General features: G+C 40.3%; 1 protein-coding gene across 7 annotated transcripts in view; it reads left to right on the top strand.

The window, feature by feature from the left end:
- Positions 1-17917, top strand: part of Dnm3 (dynamin 3) — a 495872-nt gene that overhangs the window by 344106 nt on the left and 133849 nt on the right. The gene's annotated exons all lie outside the window — the stretch shown is intronic.

The raw sequence follows: 17917 nt of genomic DNA, 5'->3' as shown, positions 1-17917 counted from the left end.
TTCAAAAGTCCCAAACACAAGAGGCAGAAAGATCGTCAAATCCTAGTTTATTTCCTGGTTTCTCAGCAGACACTAAAATCTTGCCAAATCTTTCTTAAAACTACATTTTACTACCTATGGTCCACCATATCAGGGTTTACACTTTACAAACTTACAAATCCTCACTTTTGGGGGTGGGGTTGGGGGGAAATAAACCAACCCCACAGAGGGTTAAAACGATGGAAGGCGTGGGTGACCATTTTGTAAGGTAGGAAGCACTTTCTCCAAGTTCTTTTGACTTTCTTAAGATCACACAGTTCAGACAGACCTCTCACCCTAGAGGTAGAGGGTGCATAGGAACTTTGACCTGCTCCCCTTCCTTGCATATTCCTCATGACACTTTTCTAATCTCTCCCATCATTGCTGCTGGAGAGCATCAGGACTTAAGTGCCTACCACTGACTATCACCAGGAGCTGTGGTTGTTCACTAAAATTAATCAGTGGAATTGAACAAATGATACATGGAATTGCACTAAAGTCAGACAAATAGAATGAAGGGGTTGTCTCCATTTTTCTTCAATTGGAAATGTTATAGGAAAAAAATCTAATTTGTGTAAATTAAGGAGAAGTGAGTCATTAGGTAGCAGGTCTAATTTTAACCCAGGTTCACAGGCTACATTGTATCTTGATTTAGCAATGAATGAAGAAGTTACTTGATTAGGTTCAGTGAGGAGCCCAGGGTCAATCAGACAGTTAATGAAAACAGCAAAAGCCTTCTTCCTACATTCCCAGTCAGTTGCTCAGAGTGACTCAGAATACAAAAATACTTGGAAAAACCACAAGAACAAGCCATTTAAAGAATCAAGGGGAAAGAAAATTAAATACCACTCTACAATAAAATATTGAAATGGAATTTCCCCCACTGTGGAGGACATGGTGTTATTTGAAAGTCCACTGTGCAGAAGAAAACAAAACAAAGCAAAATAGCAACAAACGCCAAATAGACAAACACCACTGAAAATGATAACGAATGAAAAGACTGGTCAGAGCAGTCACGATCCTCTGGGGCCGAGCTCAGTGCTCTTCTGGGCTCTTCTTGGGTCCTGAAGAATCTGATGATGGGGTGTGCTCTGTGGGAATTCTGTCATACCGGAAGTTCAATAAATGCTACCGCTCCGCCCACCCGCAAGGTTCAGTTGTTATTAAAGGGCTTCAAACAGGAAAAAAATAGAACCATGGGTATTAGAGAGTACAAGAGTCACCAAAGTAAGAATATTCTAGGTTTTGGAAAATCTAGATCTTCTGTCTTCTGGAAACCTTGAACTCTAAAACGATCGTGAGTTCTGTTACTTCTGCAGAGACCTCTGCCAGAACACAGACACGCCCAAACACTATATTTGCTGTCAGCTTTTGCTTTTAAATCTTAAGCCCTTTGAATGGTTTTTGTGCTGTCTGAGTCTGCCAGGACAGTGCCAATCATAAGCAGGCATTCTCATTCTGTTTCTGATTTCAAAGAGAATAATTTGAAAAGGTTTTTGAAAAACACTTGATATCCTTTAAGGAACAGAGCATTCTTCCTGTTCCTCGGTATAGAGGATTCAGTGTAAGCTTTCAAACCAAGGCAAATGGATCAATTTTAGCAATACCTTCATCTAGAAGACTATGTGACTTCCCTCCCTCCCCCTATAATCTGCTTGTGTGGTGAAACATGCTGTTAGGTTTTCTAATGGTGAGCCATCCTTGATCTTCTACATTCAAAGTGAAGCACATGTACCATGCACTCTTGCCTTAAAATGATGAGTGTTTTATTGAAGCTTTTGCAATTACATTCATAAGGAATACTGAGCAAGAAATATTCTTTGTGTGCCACCTCTGGTAGCTTTGGGCATCAAGGATCTTAGCCTCATACAATCATATGCCATTAAACCCTAATTGTTCTTTGTAATAATTTTGTTTAAAACTGGGATTAACCTGTAGATGGATGTTTGATGGAAGTCACTGCTAAAATCATCTAGATTTTACATCATCAGGATTTTAGGTGGGTTTTTAAAAATATGTTTATTAAGTCTTAGAGAATTTCATATCAGTGTTTGGTGTATTTTGATCATATTCCCCCTTTTTACCTCCCCCAACTCCTCCCAGATCCATCCGCTACCTCTCCACTTCCTACCAACATTGTATACTTAAAAAAAAAAAAAACCCACCAAGTTTAATTTAGTCTTCCCCTATTCAGATGGGTATGGGGTTATCCTCTGGAGCATAGTCAACCTACCAGATGTCACACTTATAAAAACACCTGGCTGTTCTTCCCCCAAGAAGCCATGAACTGTCAGTAGCTCCTCAGCTGGGGTGGGGGCTAAGGAGCCACCAACACCAAAAGTTGTTTTTGCCAAGTGGATGGTTAACTCTAACTTAATATGTTTATTGTACATTGTAGAGATATTCTATATTTTATATTTTATCTGGACCAGCTTAGGTCAATAACATGTTTTCTAGCAAATTCTCCAATCCATTTATTTTAAAATAAATTACCCCAAGTATCTTACTGTTCTCTTATTTTTAATGTGTCTGAGATTTGGCATCTTTTATCTCTAATATTAAACCTCACCTCTTTTCTCTCCCGGATCACACTTGTCAGAGTTTTGAATTATTTTCAAAGAAACAGCTCTTGGCTTTCTTATTCTTCATTGCATATATTTTTCTACTTCAATAGTCTCCTTTTTATTTCCAGCCATATATCTTCTTGGTGTTTGTGTTGCCAGCCTTCATTTGTATGTGCAGTTCATCAGCTTGTACCCTTATTGTCTTCAGCTGACTGCCATAAACAGCAGTTATAATAATTTCGCCAGGCTTCGGTTCTGTTGCTAAGTCTCCTCTAGGTTTTCCCTTCTCTTTGAGTTACTCAGAAATGTGTTTTACGTTTTATAACGCATAGAATTTTATTGTTTTGTTGTTGTTTACTTTTAACTTAATTGTGCTGCGGTCAGAGAATGAGGTCTGGCACATTCTGAGTTTTCTTAAGTCTGCCATGCTTGTTTGAAAGCCTGTCTTTACACGTTAGAAGTGGAGGTCTCTGTGTCACGCTTGTTGATGGCATTATCTGGTCTCTGTTGCTACTATCTTGTTTTCATCTTGGCTAATTCAAACACTCAACACGTACATTAGGCAGCCACTGTGTAGCCTGTCCCTCTAAGCTTTAAAGCACAACTGAATGAAACAGACAGAAAAGCTTGAAGGCAGAGTAATTCCAGAGAGAACCGACCAGAGAGACAGTTAAATAGTTATAAACAATTACATTTTACCCTCTTTGTTGTGAGTGTGAATAGTTTAGCAGGTCTTTCAATTGCCATTTTATGTGTTTTGAGGATAATCCATGCTTATATTCATTAAAAGATAGAACTCCTTATATTCACTAAAACATAGAACTCCTAGGGTAGGTGTGGTGGCTCACTGGCCAAGAGTACATACTGCTTTTGTAGGCAACACCCACATCAGGCTGCTCACAACTGCCTGTAACTCCAGCTCTAGGGGACTTAACACCTTATTCTACCCTCCAAGAGCACTGCAGTCATCGTACATATTCACACCTAGAGATATGCATATGCCCATTCACATTAAAATAAAAACAAAATCTTAACAAACACACTTAGAATGCCTCGTGGTTTTAAGGAACGGTTCTATAATAGTCTTTCTCATAATGGTCTTTTTTTATTAGGCTTTGCTCTGTCTGATGTCAATATAGTATATCCTCTGGTTAATTCTTTATCAGTGTACCTTTTAATTCCTTTTAGTAGCATGTATCTGGATTTCTTTATTTTAAATATAATAAAAATTGTTAGGGGGAGCCTTACTGATTTTAGCCTGTTTATATTTTGTAATCATCACTGAGTTATTCGACTTTAATTTGCATGTCATTTTTAGTCTTCACTGTGCCTTGCTATATAGCACCACCCACTTCCTGACCTCTTGGTTTACTTTTCCCAAGTTTGGTAGTTATACACTGTATTTATTCTCTTTTGTATTTTTTTAATACTCTGACATCCTATTCATCTTAAAGTTGTAAGTTAGTCTTCTTCCCCCCCCCCCCCCCCCGCATCCCTTTGAATTGTATTTCAGTTGCTCAAAATATTTTTTGGGGGGTTGGGAGTTTTTTTTTAATATTTTTTATTATATATTTTCCTCAATTACATTTCCAATGCTATCTCAAAAGTCCCCCATACCCTCCCCTCCCACTTCCCTACCCACCCATTCCCATTTTTTTTTGGCCCTGGCGTTCCCCTGTACTGGGGCACCCAAGACATTTTGATCCCAATACCCCTCTTCTGATTTCCACATTGTTGGTGCCAGGGTTTGAATTCTTCCTTGATATCCCTACTACTTTAGTCAGCAGAGTAGACCACGGATGTAAATGTGACAAGAGCTTACTGGCATGATTACCACACTACTTCTTCTCCTTTCTTCTTGCATTAAACCTATGTTTTGGTTTGGTTTCCTTGTTCTCCATGTGGAAGTACAACCCAAAGAAATCCTGTCTGTAGCTGCTAATTAGTGAAAATCCTCAGGGTAGTATTTATTTCCTAAAGATCTCTTTTATCTTTGGCATTCTGAAATTTAAGTAGAATTTGTCTACCTGGATGTATGTTGTTTCGTGTTTGCTCTTTGGGATCTATGGTTCTTCTTAATTCTGAGAGTTCATAGCTTTCTAAAAATCTGAGATTTCATATTCTTTTGTCTCTTTTCTTCCCATTTTTGTTTCTCTTTATAAATCCCACCTAGATACATGCTAGAGGATTTTGTCTCCCACTGCCCTGCCATGTATTAAACCCTCCCTTCATGGGTTGCATAGCCCTCTGTGTCTTGTCATAGTTCACTTTTTGGACCCACATTCTAGTTTAAATGACTCATCTTTGCTCAGGCCATGGTAACTTGCCACTTATCTTTCTTTGGTAGGGGACTAATTTGTTTCAATTTATCCTTTGCCTAAGGATGTGGTCTTCGGAGGGTCCTGGTTCTCACATATGTTCCAAGGTCCTGTTTCCCATCCTTTTGAGGACACTGGCCACCAAACCTTTGGATTTCTAAAATGGATGTCATCCAGTGGCAAGGCAGAAAAAGAGATGCTTTCCTTTTTGTAGGGTGAGATTTTCATTGTCATGAGATTATAGAAACACAAAGCTGTTTTCCTGACTTCCAGTAGGGTTAAGGGCTGCAGTGACATGGAAGGCCAGTCTGAACTTCAGGGTACACACAAACCATTAGGAAAGATGACTGGTCCCTCATTCTCTTGTTTCCTACATTTCTATTCTGTTACCATTTTCAAAGTGACCTTTAAGCAATTCTTCACTGTCAGGTGGGTGTGTCTGTATTGGTACTCTAAATGAAATAGAGTATGTGATTATGTTTGATGACATTTGCATAGAACAATTGAGTGATCTATAGATCCACTTCCCACTCATAAGTTTAAAAAAAAAACAGGAAAAAAATGTAGTCTCGTTAAGAGACCAATTAGTACATGAAACCAATGGACTGTAGTGTTTCTGGTCACATTTAACAAGAGTAAATGACAGTGTGTACTCCACTCTAGCACTTACAGGGCAGTGCTGGTACACAGGATGGACCCACATCAACACCATCAGCATCACAGCCATGGCTCACACCCTGAAGGGATATAGAGGAAACAGAAAAGACTGTCCTAAAGAGGAAGTAGCATAGGTCAAAGCAATTGATGGGAAATGCTGACTAACCCATTGCCCACCTTTTCTGGATAGGAAGAAGCTAAACTCAGAGGAAAGGGAAGCACATATGACCAGACATACACATTCCTCCGTTGTCTCCAAGGAGTTTGTGATTGACTTGGGCCTACCTTGTAGGCATCTGGTCTTTGATGCTCCAAATGAAGCAGAAGCTGTGTATTTACTGAAGTCATTTTCATAGATAACTCTTGTCGGCCACTGCTCAATCTTCTTCCCCCACTGTATTGAAGCTGTGCTGTCAAGTTTGCTTCCTTCTGAACCAAGACCTCACAGCAACGAGAGTGTTCCTTTTTTTTTTTTTTTTTTGTCTTTAGATGAATAACTTGACTAATCTGGAAAAAAGTCTTCTAAGTGCCTCTCTTGTTTTCTATTCTTTTACCCCTGTCTTCTACAACAGCAGACCCACAGAAGGCTCAGGGTTAGGAGTCCCCTTGGAATGTCAAAGTTGGTGACAGAGTAGGTATGATAAAATATCATGACTTCCTAGAGTTCCCTGGGGCTTTAGGGATAAGCTTGCTTGTCCTCTTTTCTTCCTCATTAGGTTAAAGACCTAACATCCATATTAAGATGCTCTGTGATAAGGGAACCATACCCCAGGTCCAGTATCTCCTTGCTGCTTCTGACACTGTCGTTTAAATGTTGACCATGGGGGCATGAACTAGAATCCCATCAATGCCTTAACCAGACTTGTCCATGAAGGAAAACAGTGAAAAGCTTTTATCTTCTTGTCTGAGCTCTGCAGTTAGCTCTCAGGTCTTACACATTTTCATGGAATGCTTTTAGTCTCAGTTTTAAAGCTCTGTGTGGAGCTGACCCACCACCTTCCTGCTTACAGAGTTCCTGAAAATAAACGTCTTAGCCCTTGCTGTTTGTGTTGTGGCGTGATGGCTAGGAGTTCACTCAGTTGTTCTTTCAGCTTTCCACTATAAAGTCTGAAACTGTTTCTCTGTGGTCCCACGCCATCAGGTGTGGGAATTGATACCTTTAACATCCCTTTTTAAAAAGCCTCTGGTGTCCTAGTGAATTAATATGATCTTTATGAGTCTGCCGAGCAGATTTTAGAGCCATTCTGAGCAGGGCTCCAGTGCTAGGAGTTTTTATAAATGGAAGGGTTTGTTTCTGGTCACAGTGACTTCAGTGCTAGGGGAGAGCAAAATTCACACCCAGGCTGGTTTAATCGACCTAAGCTGCAGGTAAGAACATGTAGTTCTCAGCCATCCTGCGGCTCTTTCAAGCATGTCATCTCAAATACCTGGGGTCTAGACTCACCTGGTGCTTCACAGAACTTTGCTCTCTCCTTTACTGCCCCACCATATATTCCAAGTTAAGTCTGAGTAAGAGGACTCCTGAACTTCATTGCAGCTCTAAACTGTGCATGGAATGCCCCCCCCCCCGGGTTTTATTCCATTTGATTTTGCTAGGAATGCCACGCTTCCTCTCAGGGGGGACTGTGTCTGCATAATGGCCTCACTGTGCTGGTCTTTGCCCTCCCCAGACAGGCCTTCAGCTTGAAGGTCATGCTAAGGCCCATTTGGTCTCAGGTATGTCAGCTTTGGTAGCCAGATGAGATCCATTTCTGTCTAAGGGGTTGGTAGGGCAACCACAGGGCATTTTCTGAACACTCCTTGGGGTTGTCAAGCTTTGTTTTCTTTTAAAATAAGGCATTCTTTCTTTGACACTGCTTTGTAGCTTGAGTTCAGGATATGGTTTGTTAATAACACTGTGTATTTCCATTCAATCTCCCCCCCCCCCCGCTTTTCCTATAGAAAGTGGGTTTTTTTTTTTTAGGATGTCTCGTTGTTCCACCTTGTCCCCCAGCTCATTGCTGACACTCAATAAATGTCAAAGAATGTTGTCCTGTGGTTGTCCTGTGGTTAACCGCATGCTCTTTAGGTGTTCTGAAAAGAATAGGCCTTTCTTCTCATTGTTGGATGGTATGTTTTTCCACTTGTTAGTTGAAAATGAAGTTGGGGTCAGGTTTACCCCATTTTATACCTTCATGGCTGTGTTTCTATATTAAGCATGCTTCATGCTTAAGTTCCTTGTGAAAATGATAAATTAAACAAATATGCTGGGCAAAAAAAAAAAAGATACCCAATGGCAGCCCTAAAAGGTTATGATCTACATGGACGTGGTTGAATATCTGTTCAAAGGAATCAGGGACTCCTCTTCAAGTCAGGAGGGCAAATGCTCATGGTTACTGGAATCTTCGCAGGTCAACACATATTCCTCTGGATTAGGAAGTGAACTATTACAAAGGAATCCAGTTCAGTTATGCTTATCTAAGGAACATGAATAATACACCTGATGAAATATTTTTTTATTTCACTGTTCTTGATACAATGCCTAAGGCATTGCTTTCTGCTTCCCAGAGTGCTGTGCACTGTTGTGCACGGATTCAAGTTTCCTGAGTCAGATGAAGATTCATTCTGTAGCCAGCTCAGAACCCAACACTGTGAAATGAGACAATAATGTTGTCACCACCATACTTTTCCCACGAGGGTGGGTAGGTGGACCATCCTTACACCAGGGATGTTTGTAATCCTCTCTACCTATGAATGTCTGCTGGAAGAAACAGTAAATTAATTTGAGAGTAGAAACTCTTAATAACCCTCAATGTTATACAGAATACATGGGTTATAAAGATCCATATAGTTCCTTGTACCACTTCTCTAACTTCATGGCTTTTCCCAAGCTCGGAACACACACACACACACACACACACACACACACACACACACACACACACACTATGTTTAAGTTGCTTGTGGGAATGCTAAATTAAACAAATATGCTGGCCAAAGAATAATACCCAATGCCAGCCCTAAAAGATTGTGTTCCACATGGATGTGGAAAATATATTAGAATATATATTAAAATCATATATATATATATATACATATATATATATATACACATATATGCATGTGTATACATATATATGTGTATACACACACATATATCCATGAGAGAGAGAGAGAGAGAGAAAGAGAGAGAGAGACAAAGAGAAAGAGAGAGACAAAGAGAGAGAGAGAGAGAGAGAGAGAGAGAGAGAGAGAGAGAGAAAGAGAGTCAAGTATGAGACCATTTGGCCTCTGATGTCTCCTCCAGGAGAGAACACTAGTACACTACTGGTAGCAGTCAGGTTTCAGATGTATCCCTATAAGAAATATAAACAATATGTGTAAGAGCTAGAGAACCTGAGTAGATGTTTTAGCATGTGACACTTTTTTTCTGATTTTAAGACAAACAACGTGATAAAGTAATTTAAACAGTGTTAAAGTAATTTAAACAGTGTTATAGATTTTGTAACTACCTTCACCTCCATTGAAAGGCTGATTATTGATTTGATCCTAGAGCTTTGAACATTTTAATCCTTGTCCATTTGGGAGTTCAAGAGCATGAAGGAATTAATGGATGAGTGCTATACAGTCCTCTCCTGTTACATGGAGAAGATACAAATGTTGCTACTTGCTAATAAAGAAGAATTCTGTAGGTCAAAAGCCAGAACTCTAGAAGCCAGAACCTCAGACCCCAGTACACTGAAGATAGCCATGTTGCTTTATACGCTGAGAGGAAGTATTGTAGTTTGAAGACAAAGGTAAATAATTTCTTTAAATGAAGAATTGGGGCATTTTCACTTACATGCCATAGAACTGATGTTTAAACCCAAATGAAATTCTAAGATGGTACCTTAAAAAAAAATCCTCGAAGTATATAAGATGTATTATATAAATTGTCTCAATCTTTTTACTATCATTTTACTGCTATTACTCAAAAATGCTCTGTAAATATTAACATCTAGATCTAACCCAGTACCAAACCTAAGGTTTTATTTTCTCACCCCTCTCCTTGTGCCTGCCCCCGACAGTGCCTGGGATTGAATCCAGAGCCCTGTACACGTTAGGCAAATGCTCTCCCACTGAGCAACCCTTCCAGCCCTCAGGTTTTCTTCTGTCTTTAGAATTTTTAAAGTTTTAGAAGATACCCAAAAGGTAGACTTTTCCTTCTCTCATCCTAAGCTTTCCCTTCTCTTCTCTGCTGTGACAGTCAAGTTCACATGAGGCAGGGGTTTTGCAGACTGTCAGGCTGTGGATGTTGTAAGTGGTCACAATTTCACTCTGTCAACCTAGAAAGATGAATGCTATGTTTTCTCTTGGTGGGAGTTAGTAATGGTATGGATGGGAATTTATAGTGGTATAAGCCATCATCCCTTCAAGCAGTCTGTGTATTTACTCCACCCCACACTCAACACAACCGAGGTCACGTGGACTCCGGTCCTGTGCACTATCATAGTTTCCCAGGTTTTGCTACTTCAAAAATTCCTGGTATGAGTGTCTCCAGTTGTGAAACTACATCATTAGGAAATTCTACGTGCAGCAGGGGTGGGAGGGAGAGATTTCAAAGGAGAGCCATCAGAGAGGGGGGAGAACCAACATTAACTGCCCACTTGATAGATTTGGTTTACCAGCTAACTTAAGACATAAGTCAGATAGGATCTTGTGTTATTTTTGTGAGCCAAGGTGGTGGCAACTGATTTCACAGCTAAGATAAATCCTCAGGAGAAGCTCCAAACTGCTTGAGTGTGAAATGCTCATAGCTTGAAGCGATCAATTTAAATTCTTCTCTTTCTGTTTTTAAAATTAAAACCTGAAATAAAATAGGAATATGATCTTCCACTTGATAACTGTTTCTGCCTTTACTGGAGATGGGAGGGGGTAGTAAGTTTGTACTTTAGGGCTTTTCAAAATGTCATGAGAATGCTTTGGAAGGATTCTTTGTGCCTGAGACACCTATGAGTAGTCTGTATCTATTTTTTTCTAGGGAATTAAACATTGTTTTCCCCCACAGCCATTCCTGTTTCAAACAAAAGAACTGATAGAATCAAACCAGCAGCTTGTAATTAGTCTGTTTCTCCCAAGGACTTAGAATGGACTTGTTCCTTAAGCTGCTGGAGCCCCAGTGGGGTTTGGGTCAGGGTCTGAGGTACTAACTGACCCTCAGAGGGTTTTCTTCTGAAGGCTGTGGTAATGAATGAGCCCAACATGGCTGTGTGAAGTTCAAGGACAACAACAAATTATGTCCTTCACAGCAAGTTTGCTTTTCTTCTATTGTTTCGGAACACACTGCCCTCTCCCCACCTCAAGTACCCCCTCTATCACCAACTCTGCCCTCTTCTTCAGAACAACATTGTGACTTGGGACTGGAGAGTGTCTCCACTTAAGAAGCATAAAGCAAGCACCAGCCAATGTTTATTAATGATAGGGGAGCAATTACTACTTGTACACATGTTACAGACCAGTATACGGATGGTTCTAAAATACAGACTTGACATGGCCGATGTCTCTGGAGGCTTTCTTTGAGAGAATGTCAAGCAGAGAATCATCCCTTGAAAGAAATGGACGCAGAAAGACCAGTCTTTAAACACGTGACTGTTCATGAATAACAATGAATTCCTAATATTTGTTAAAGATTTAGCCAGGCTGCCTCTTCCTCTTCTTCCTCCACCTCCTCCTCTTCCTCTTCCTTCTTCTCTTCTTTTTATTGAAAACCCATGACTCATTCTAAAGGAAAAGAAAAGTCAGGGGGTTGTAGGTGACCCCAACTGACTCTCCTGACTCATCTTGGAGACTTCCGTTTTAAATAATAAGTCTACATCCTGGCCATTCGTGAGAAGGGTAGATTTCAAAGAACTTCTGTACAGGATCTTCCATTCAGGCAGTATGGGGTTTGCTGCAGCAGGGCATCCCCAGACTGAAGCCACCAGAGAGGCGGCTGAGGAGTCAAGGTGTTTGAGTCGGTGCTCTGGGCAAAGTTAATGGTAAGATTCAAAACATTCCCGGAGCTGGGTCAAGCCTGAAGGAATTTTTTTTTTTTTTTTTTGAGGCCCAAGTTCTTTGGTAATCTTGAAGGTCTCCCAACTAAGGGCATGTTTTAGTGACAATTGGAATAATTGGGTTTTAAAGATGACCTGCAGAATACTGTCAAACAGTCTGCCTGTCAATGAGAAGGAAGTGGTGCCAAACAGTGGAATAAGCACAAAACACCCAAGGAGGATTATTCTTCAAGACTACTGCCATGTAAATCCAATGGCAGGTGAATAATGGGCTCATGGCCCCTTCTGGCATTTCCCCTGCTTTCCAGTGTGGCCATATATTGTCCTGGCGTTAATAAGGCAGACACTTGCCCAGGACTCGCCAGTGTAAAAAGAATAAACAGGGTTCAGTTCAGTTCTAAGTTGGACTTAGATATACACGGCGGTGTGGGGATAACTGGGCAGCCCCCTCCTCCCCAGTGAAGTACTCATTGTAAGCCCAAATTTAAAAACAGCAGTTTGCAAGCCATGGTTCTTTTCCATGAGTTAACATTTCAAATGCAATCTATTTTATTTTCTGTCAGCTACTTTATAGTGGAGTCAAGATATCCATAAACAATGTTCTTAGAGACTATACCGTCTGAGAAAAAAATACTATGGAAATCCCAACCATATATCTTGCTTAAATGATAGACTTCTGCTTCAGTTTGCTGAATTCCAAGGGTAACCCTGGGCATGTGTAATTAATTTTAATTAACACAGAGAGCCTCCTTGAAGGGAACTGCCATGGCGCACACATACTTTAGTAGAAAATGTTAGTCACACATTGCAGTTAACTCCAAGCAGATGCACGAAGGTCTCATAAAGAAAATATTTACAAAGTCTAGCTGTAGCGAGTGTTTTCTCCTCTCTTTTCTTTTTCAGTCTTTGAAACTGCCTGTGTTTGTTTCTTAGATTCTGGGGAAAGTGTCTGCACATACAGGAGGACATTCAGCCCCCCCCCCAAAATTAACACTGAAGGGAAGCTTCCATTATTCAGATCTCAGCACATTTACATTTAGTGTCTGTGTTAAAGCCGTACCTCATTAAAAATCACTTATAGGCCGAAGTGTGCCCGATATGGGGTTTATACAACTAGATAACAAACTGGAGTTCTTCAAATATTATAAAATGAGTTTGTTTTTGAGAATATTAAGTGCTTACTGTGTGTGTGTGTGTGTGTGTGTGTGTGTGTGTGTGTGTGTATACCAGTGGACTAACTTAGGTCTTTCAGTGTGCTTGATGCTTGTAAGAAGATTAAAAACAAGATCTGTATCAATAATGCCTCTGTTTTTGGTCTGGGAACCCTTTCTCACTCAAAGTTTATTAATGACACCAAAGGGCTTTTGTGTGTACTTTATGATTTGTATCAGGAATTCTGTGAGCCTACTGCTTTCATATTGTTACATGACCTTGATCATTGCACATAGTAGGAACATTAATTACATAGCAGACTTGGCAGATGCTGCTAACCCCAGGTCAGTTGACAAACTTCTATCAGCACACCATCAGTTATAGCCATCATTAGGAAATGAAAAATGAGAAAAATTTAAAATACTTATTAATTCACTTAAAAGTAGCCATTTCATGTTACCACAACTAGTATGCTTTTAATGGAAAAATATTTTTAAAATTAGTGAGAAAAAGTGGCATTGTTTTTACAATCCTGGAAGCCTCTTTAATGTGTGGCTTAATATAACGCAGCTGGATCCTTGTATCTGATTCTGCTTTCAATCTTCTACAATATGTTGTTTTGGTTGAAATATATGGAGAAAATCTGGCCTGATATAAATCTGTAGTTGGAAAGTGAGAGAATATTTTAATAACTTTTCCAGATAATTGCGGGTTTTCCACTTTGATACTGCACCAAATCTCAACAAGTGGTACTTTCTCAAGTTAGTAGCTCTTTGCCTTGCTCTCTGCATCCATGACAGCCATCAGCCTGCCCAGTGGTCTAAGCTGATGCTTCGCTTGGGAGTGACTGTCTCATTTCATCCCCAGCTGTCGCCTGGAAGACACCGGCCCACCAGCTTATACACGCGTCCCTCCCAGGTGTTTGTTGTACTCTATTTAAGAATCCTATTCGAGCCGGCCACCTTCCGGACCGGAGGACAGGTGCCCGCCCGGCTGGGGAGGCGGCCTAAGCCACAGCAGCAGCGGTCGCCATCTTGGTCCGGGACCCGCCGAACTTAGGAAATTAGTCTGAACAGGTGAGAGGGTGCGCCAGAGAACCTGACAGCTTCTGGAACAGGCAGAAGCACAGAGGCGCTGAGGCAGCACCCTTTGTGGGCCGGGGACAGCCAGCCACCGTCCGGACCGGAGGACAGGTGCCCGCCCCGCTGGGGAGGCGGCCTAAGCCACAGCAGCAGCGGTCCCCATCTTGGTCCCGGGACTCCAAGGAACTTAGGAATTTAGTCTGCTTAGGTGAGAGTCTGTACCACCTGGGAACTGCCAAAGCAACACAGTGTCTGAGAAAGGTCCTGTTTTGGGCCTTCTTCTTCGGCCAGGAGGAGGTCCAAATACAAGATATCTGCGCACCTTCCCTGTAAGAGAGCTTGCCAGCAGAGAGTGCTCTGAGCACTGAAACTTAGAGGAGAGAATCTGTCTCCCAGGTCTGCTGATAGACAGTAACAGAATCACCAGAAGAACAATCTCTAAACAGAGTCAACTATAACTACTAACTCCAGAGATTACCAGATGGCGAAAGGTAAACGGAGGAATCTTACTAACAGGAACCAAGACCACTCACCATCACCAGAACCCAGCACACCCACTTCGCCCAGTCCAGGGAACCCCAACACACCTGAGAACCTAGACCTAGATTTAAAAGCATATCTCATGATGATGGTAGAGGACATCAAGAAGGACTTTAATAAATCACTTAAAGAAATACAGGAGAACACTGCTAAAGAGTTACAAGTCCTTAAAGAAAAACAGGAAAACACAATCAAACAGGTAGAAGTCCTTACAGAAAAAGAGGAAAAAACATACAAACAGGTGATGGAAATGAACAAAACCATACTAGACCTAAAAAGGGAAGTAGACACAATAAAGAAAACTCAAAGCGAGGCAACACTAGAGATAGAAACCCTAGGAAAGAAATCTGGAACCATAGATTTGAGCATCAGCAACAGAATACAAGAGATGGAAGAGAGAATCTCAGGTGCAGAAGATTCCATAGAGAACATCGGCACAACAATCAAAGAAAATGGAAAATGCAAAAAGATCCTAACTCAAAATATCCAGGAAATCCAGGACACAATAAGAAGACCAAACGTACGGATAATAGGAGTGGATGAGAATGAAGATTTTCAACTCAAAGGTCCAGCAAACATCTTCAACAAAATTATTGAAGAAAACTTCCCAAATCTAAAGAATGAGATGCATATGAACATACAAGAAGCCTACAGAACTCCAAATAGACTGGACCAGAAAAGAAATTCCTCCCGACACATAATAATCAGAACATCAAATGCACTAAATAAAGATAGAATACTAAAAGCAGTAAGGGAAAAAGGTCAAGTAACATATAAAGGCAAGCCTATCAGAATTACACCAGATTTTTCACCAGAGACTATGAAAGCCAGAAGAGCCTGGACAGATGTTATACAGACACTAAGAGAACACAAACTGCAGCCCAGGCTACTATACCCAGCCAAACTCTCAATTATCATAGAGGGAGAAACCAAAGTATTCCACGACAAAACCAAATTCACGCATTATCTCTCCACGAATCCAGCCCTTCAAAGGATAATAACAGAAAAAAACCAATACAAGAACGGGAACAACGCCCTAGAAAAAACAAGAAGGTAATCCCTCAACAAACCTAAAAGAAGACAGCCACAAGAACAGAATGCCACCTTTAACAACTAAAATAACAGGAAGCAACAATTACTTTTCCTTAATATCTCTTAACATCAATGGTCTCAACTCGCCAATAAAAAGACATAGACTAACAAACTGGCTACACAAACAAGACCCAACATTTTGCTGCTTACAGGAAACTCATCTCAGAGAAAAAGATAGACACTACCTCAGAATGAAAGGCTGGAAAACAATTTTCCAAGCAAATGGTATGAAGAAACAAGCAGGAGTAGCCATCCTAATATCTGATAAGATTGACTTCCAACCCAAAGTCATCAAAAAAGACAAGGAGGGACACTTCATTCTCATCAAAGGTAAAATCCTCCAAGAGGAACTCTCAATTCTGAATATCTATGCTCCAAATACAAGAGCAGCCACATTCACTAAAGAAACTTTAGTAAAGCTCAAAGCACACATTGCGCCTCACACAATAATAGTGGGAGACTTCAACACACCACTTTCACCAATGGACAGATCATGGAAACAGAAACTAAACAGGGACACACTGAAACTAACAGAAGTGATGAAACAAATGGATCTGACAGATATCTACAGAACATTTTATCCTAAAACAAAAGGATATACCTTCTTCTCAGCACCTCATGGTACCTTCTCCAAAATTGACCACATAATAGGTCACAAATCAGGCCTCAACAGATTCAAAAATATTGAAATTGTCCCATGTATCCTATCAGATCACCATGCACTAAGGCTGATCTTCAATAACAAAATAAATAACAGAAATCCAACATTCACATGGAAACTGAACAACACTCTTCTCAATGATACCTTGGTCAAGGAAGGAATAAAGAAAGAAATTAAAGACTTTTTAGAGTTTAATGAAAATGAAGCCACAACGTACCCAAACCTTTGGGACACAATGAAAGCATTTCTAAGAGGGAAACTCATAGCTATGAGTGCCTTCAAGAAAAAACGGGAGAGAGCACATACTAGCAGCTTGACAACACATCTAAAAGCTCTAGAAAAAAAGGAAGCAAATTCACCCAAGAGGAGTAGACGGCAGGAAATAATCAAACTCAGGGGTGAAATCAACCAAGTGGAAACAAGAAGAACTATTCAAAGAATTAACCAAACGAGGAGTTGGTTCTTTGAGAAAATCAACAAGATAGATAAACCCTTAGCTACACTCACTAAAGGGCACAGGGACAAAATCCTAATTAACAAAATCAGAAATGAAAAGGGAGACATAACAACAGATCCTGAAGAAATCCAAAACACCATCAGATCCTTCTACAAAAGGCTATACTCAACAAAACTGGAAAACCTGGACGAAATGGACAAATTTCTGGACAGATCCCAGGTACCAAAGTTGAATCAGGATCAAGTTGACCTTCTAAACAGTCCCATATCCCCTAAAGAAATAGAAGCAGTTATTAATAGTCTCCCAGCCAAAAAAAGCCCAGGACCAGACGGGTTTAGTGCAGAGTTCTATCAGACCTTCAAAGAAGATCTAACTCCAGTTCTGCACAAACTTTTTCACAAGATAGAAGTAGAAGGTATTCTACCCAACTCATTTTATGAAGCCACTATTACTCTGATACCTAAACCACAGAAAGATCCAACAAAGATAGAGAACTTCAGACCAATTTCTCTTATGAACATCGATGCAAAAATCCTTAATAAAATTCTCGCTAACCGAATCCAAGAACACATTAAAGCAATCATCCATCCTGACCAAGTAGGTTTTATTCCAGGGATGCAGGGATGGTTTAATATACGAAAATCCATCAATGTAATCCATTATATAAACAAACTCAAAGACAAAAACCACATGATCATCTCGTTAGATGCAGAAAAAGCATTTGACAAGATCCAACACCCATTCATGATAAAAGTTCTGGAAAGATCAGGAATTCAAGGCCCATACCTAAACATGATAAAAGCAATCTACAGCAAACCAGTAGCCAACATCAAAGTAAATGGAGAGAAGCTGGAAGCAATCCCACTAAAATCAGGGACTAGACAAGGCTGCCCACTTTCTCCCTACCTTTTCAACATAGTACTTGAAGTATTAGCCAGAGCAATTCGACAACAAAAGGAGATCAAGGGGATACAAATTGGAAAAGAGGAAGTCAAAATATCACTTTTTGCAGATGATATGATAGTATATATAAGTGACCCTAAAAATTCCAACAGAGAACTCCTAAACCTGATAAACAGCTTCGGTGAAGTAGCTGGATATAAAATTAACTCAAACAAGTCAATGGCCTTTCTCTACACAAAGAATAAACAGGCTGAGAAAGAAATTAGGGAAACAACACCCTTCTCAATAGCCACAAATAATATAAAATATCTCGGCGTGACTCTAACGAAGGAAGTGAAAGATCTGTATGATAAAAACTTAAGTCCCTGAAGAAAGAAATTAAAGAAGATCTCAGAAGATGGAAAGATCTCCCATGCTCATGGATTGGCAGGACCAACATTGTAAAAATGGCTATCTTGCCAA

The sequence above is a fragment of the Mus musculus genome, chromosome 1 (genome assembly GCF_000001635.26).
Source record: "Mus musculus strain C57BL/6J chromosome 1, GRCm38.p6 C57BL/6J".
Taxonomy (NCBI): Eukaryota; Metazoa; Chordata; class Mammalia; order Rodentia; family Muridae; genus Mus; species Mus musculus.
Note: the sequence above shows the minus strand (reverse complement) of the source record. Positions and strands in the feature narration are given on the sequence as shown.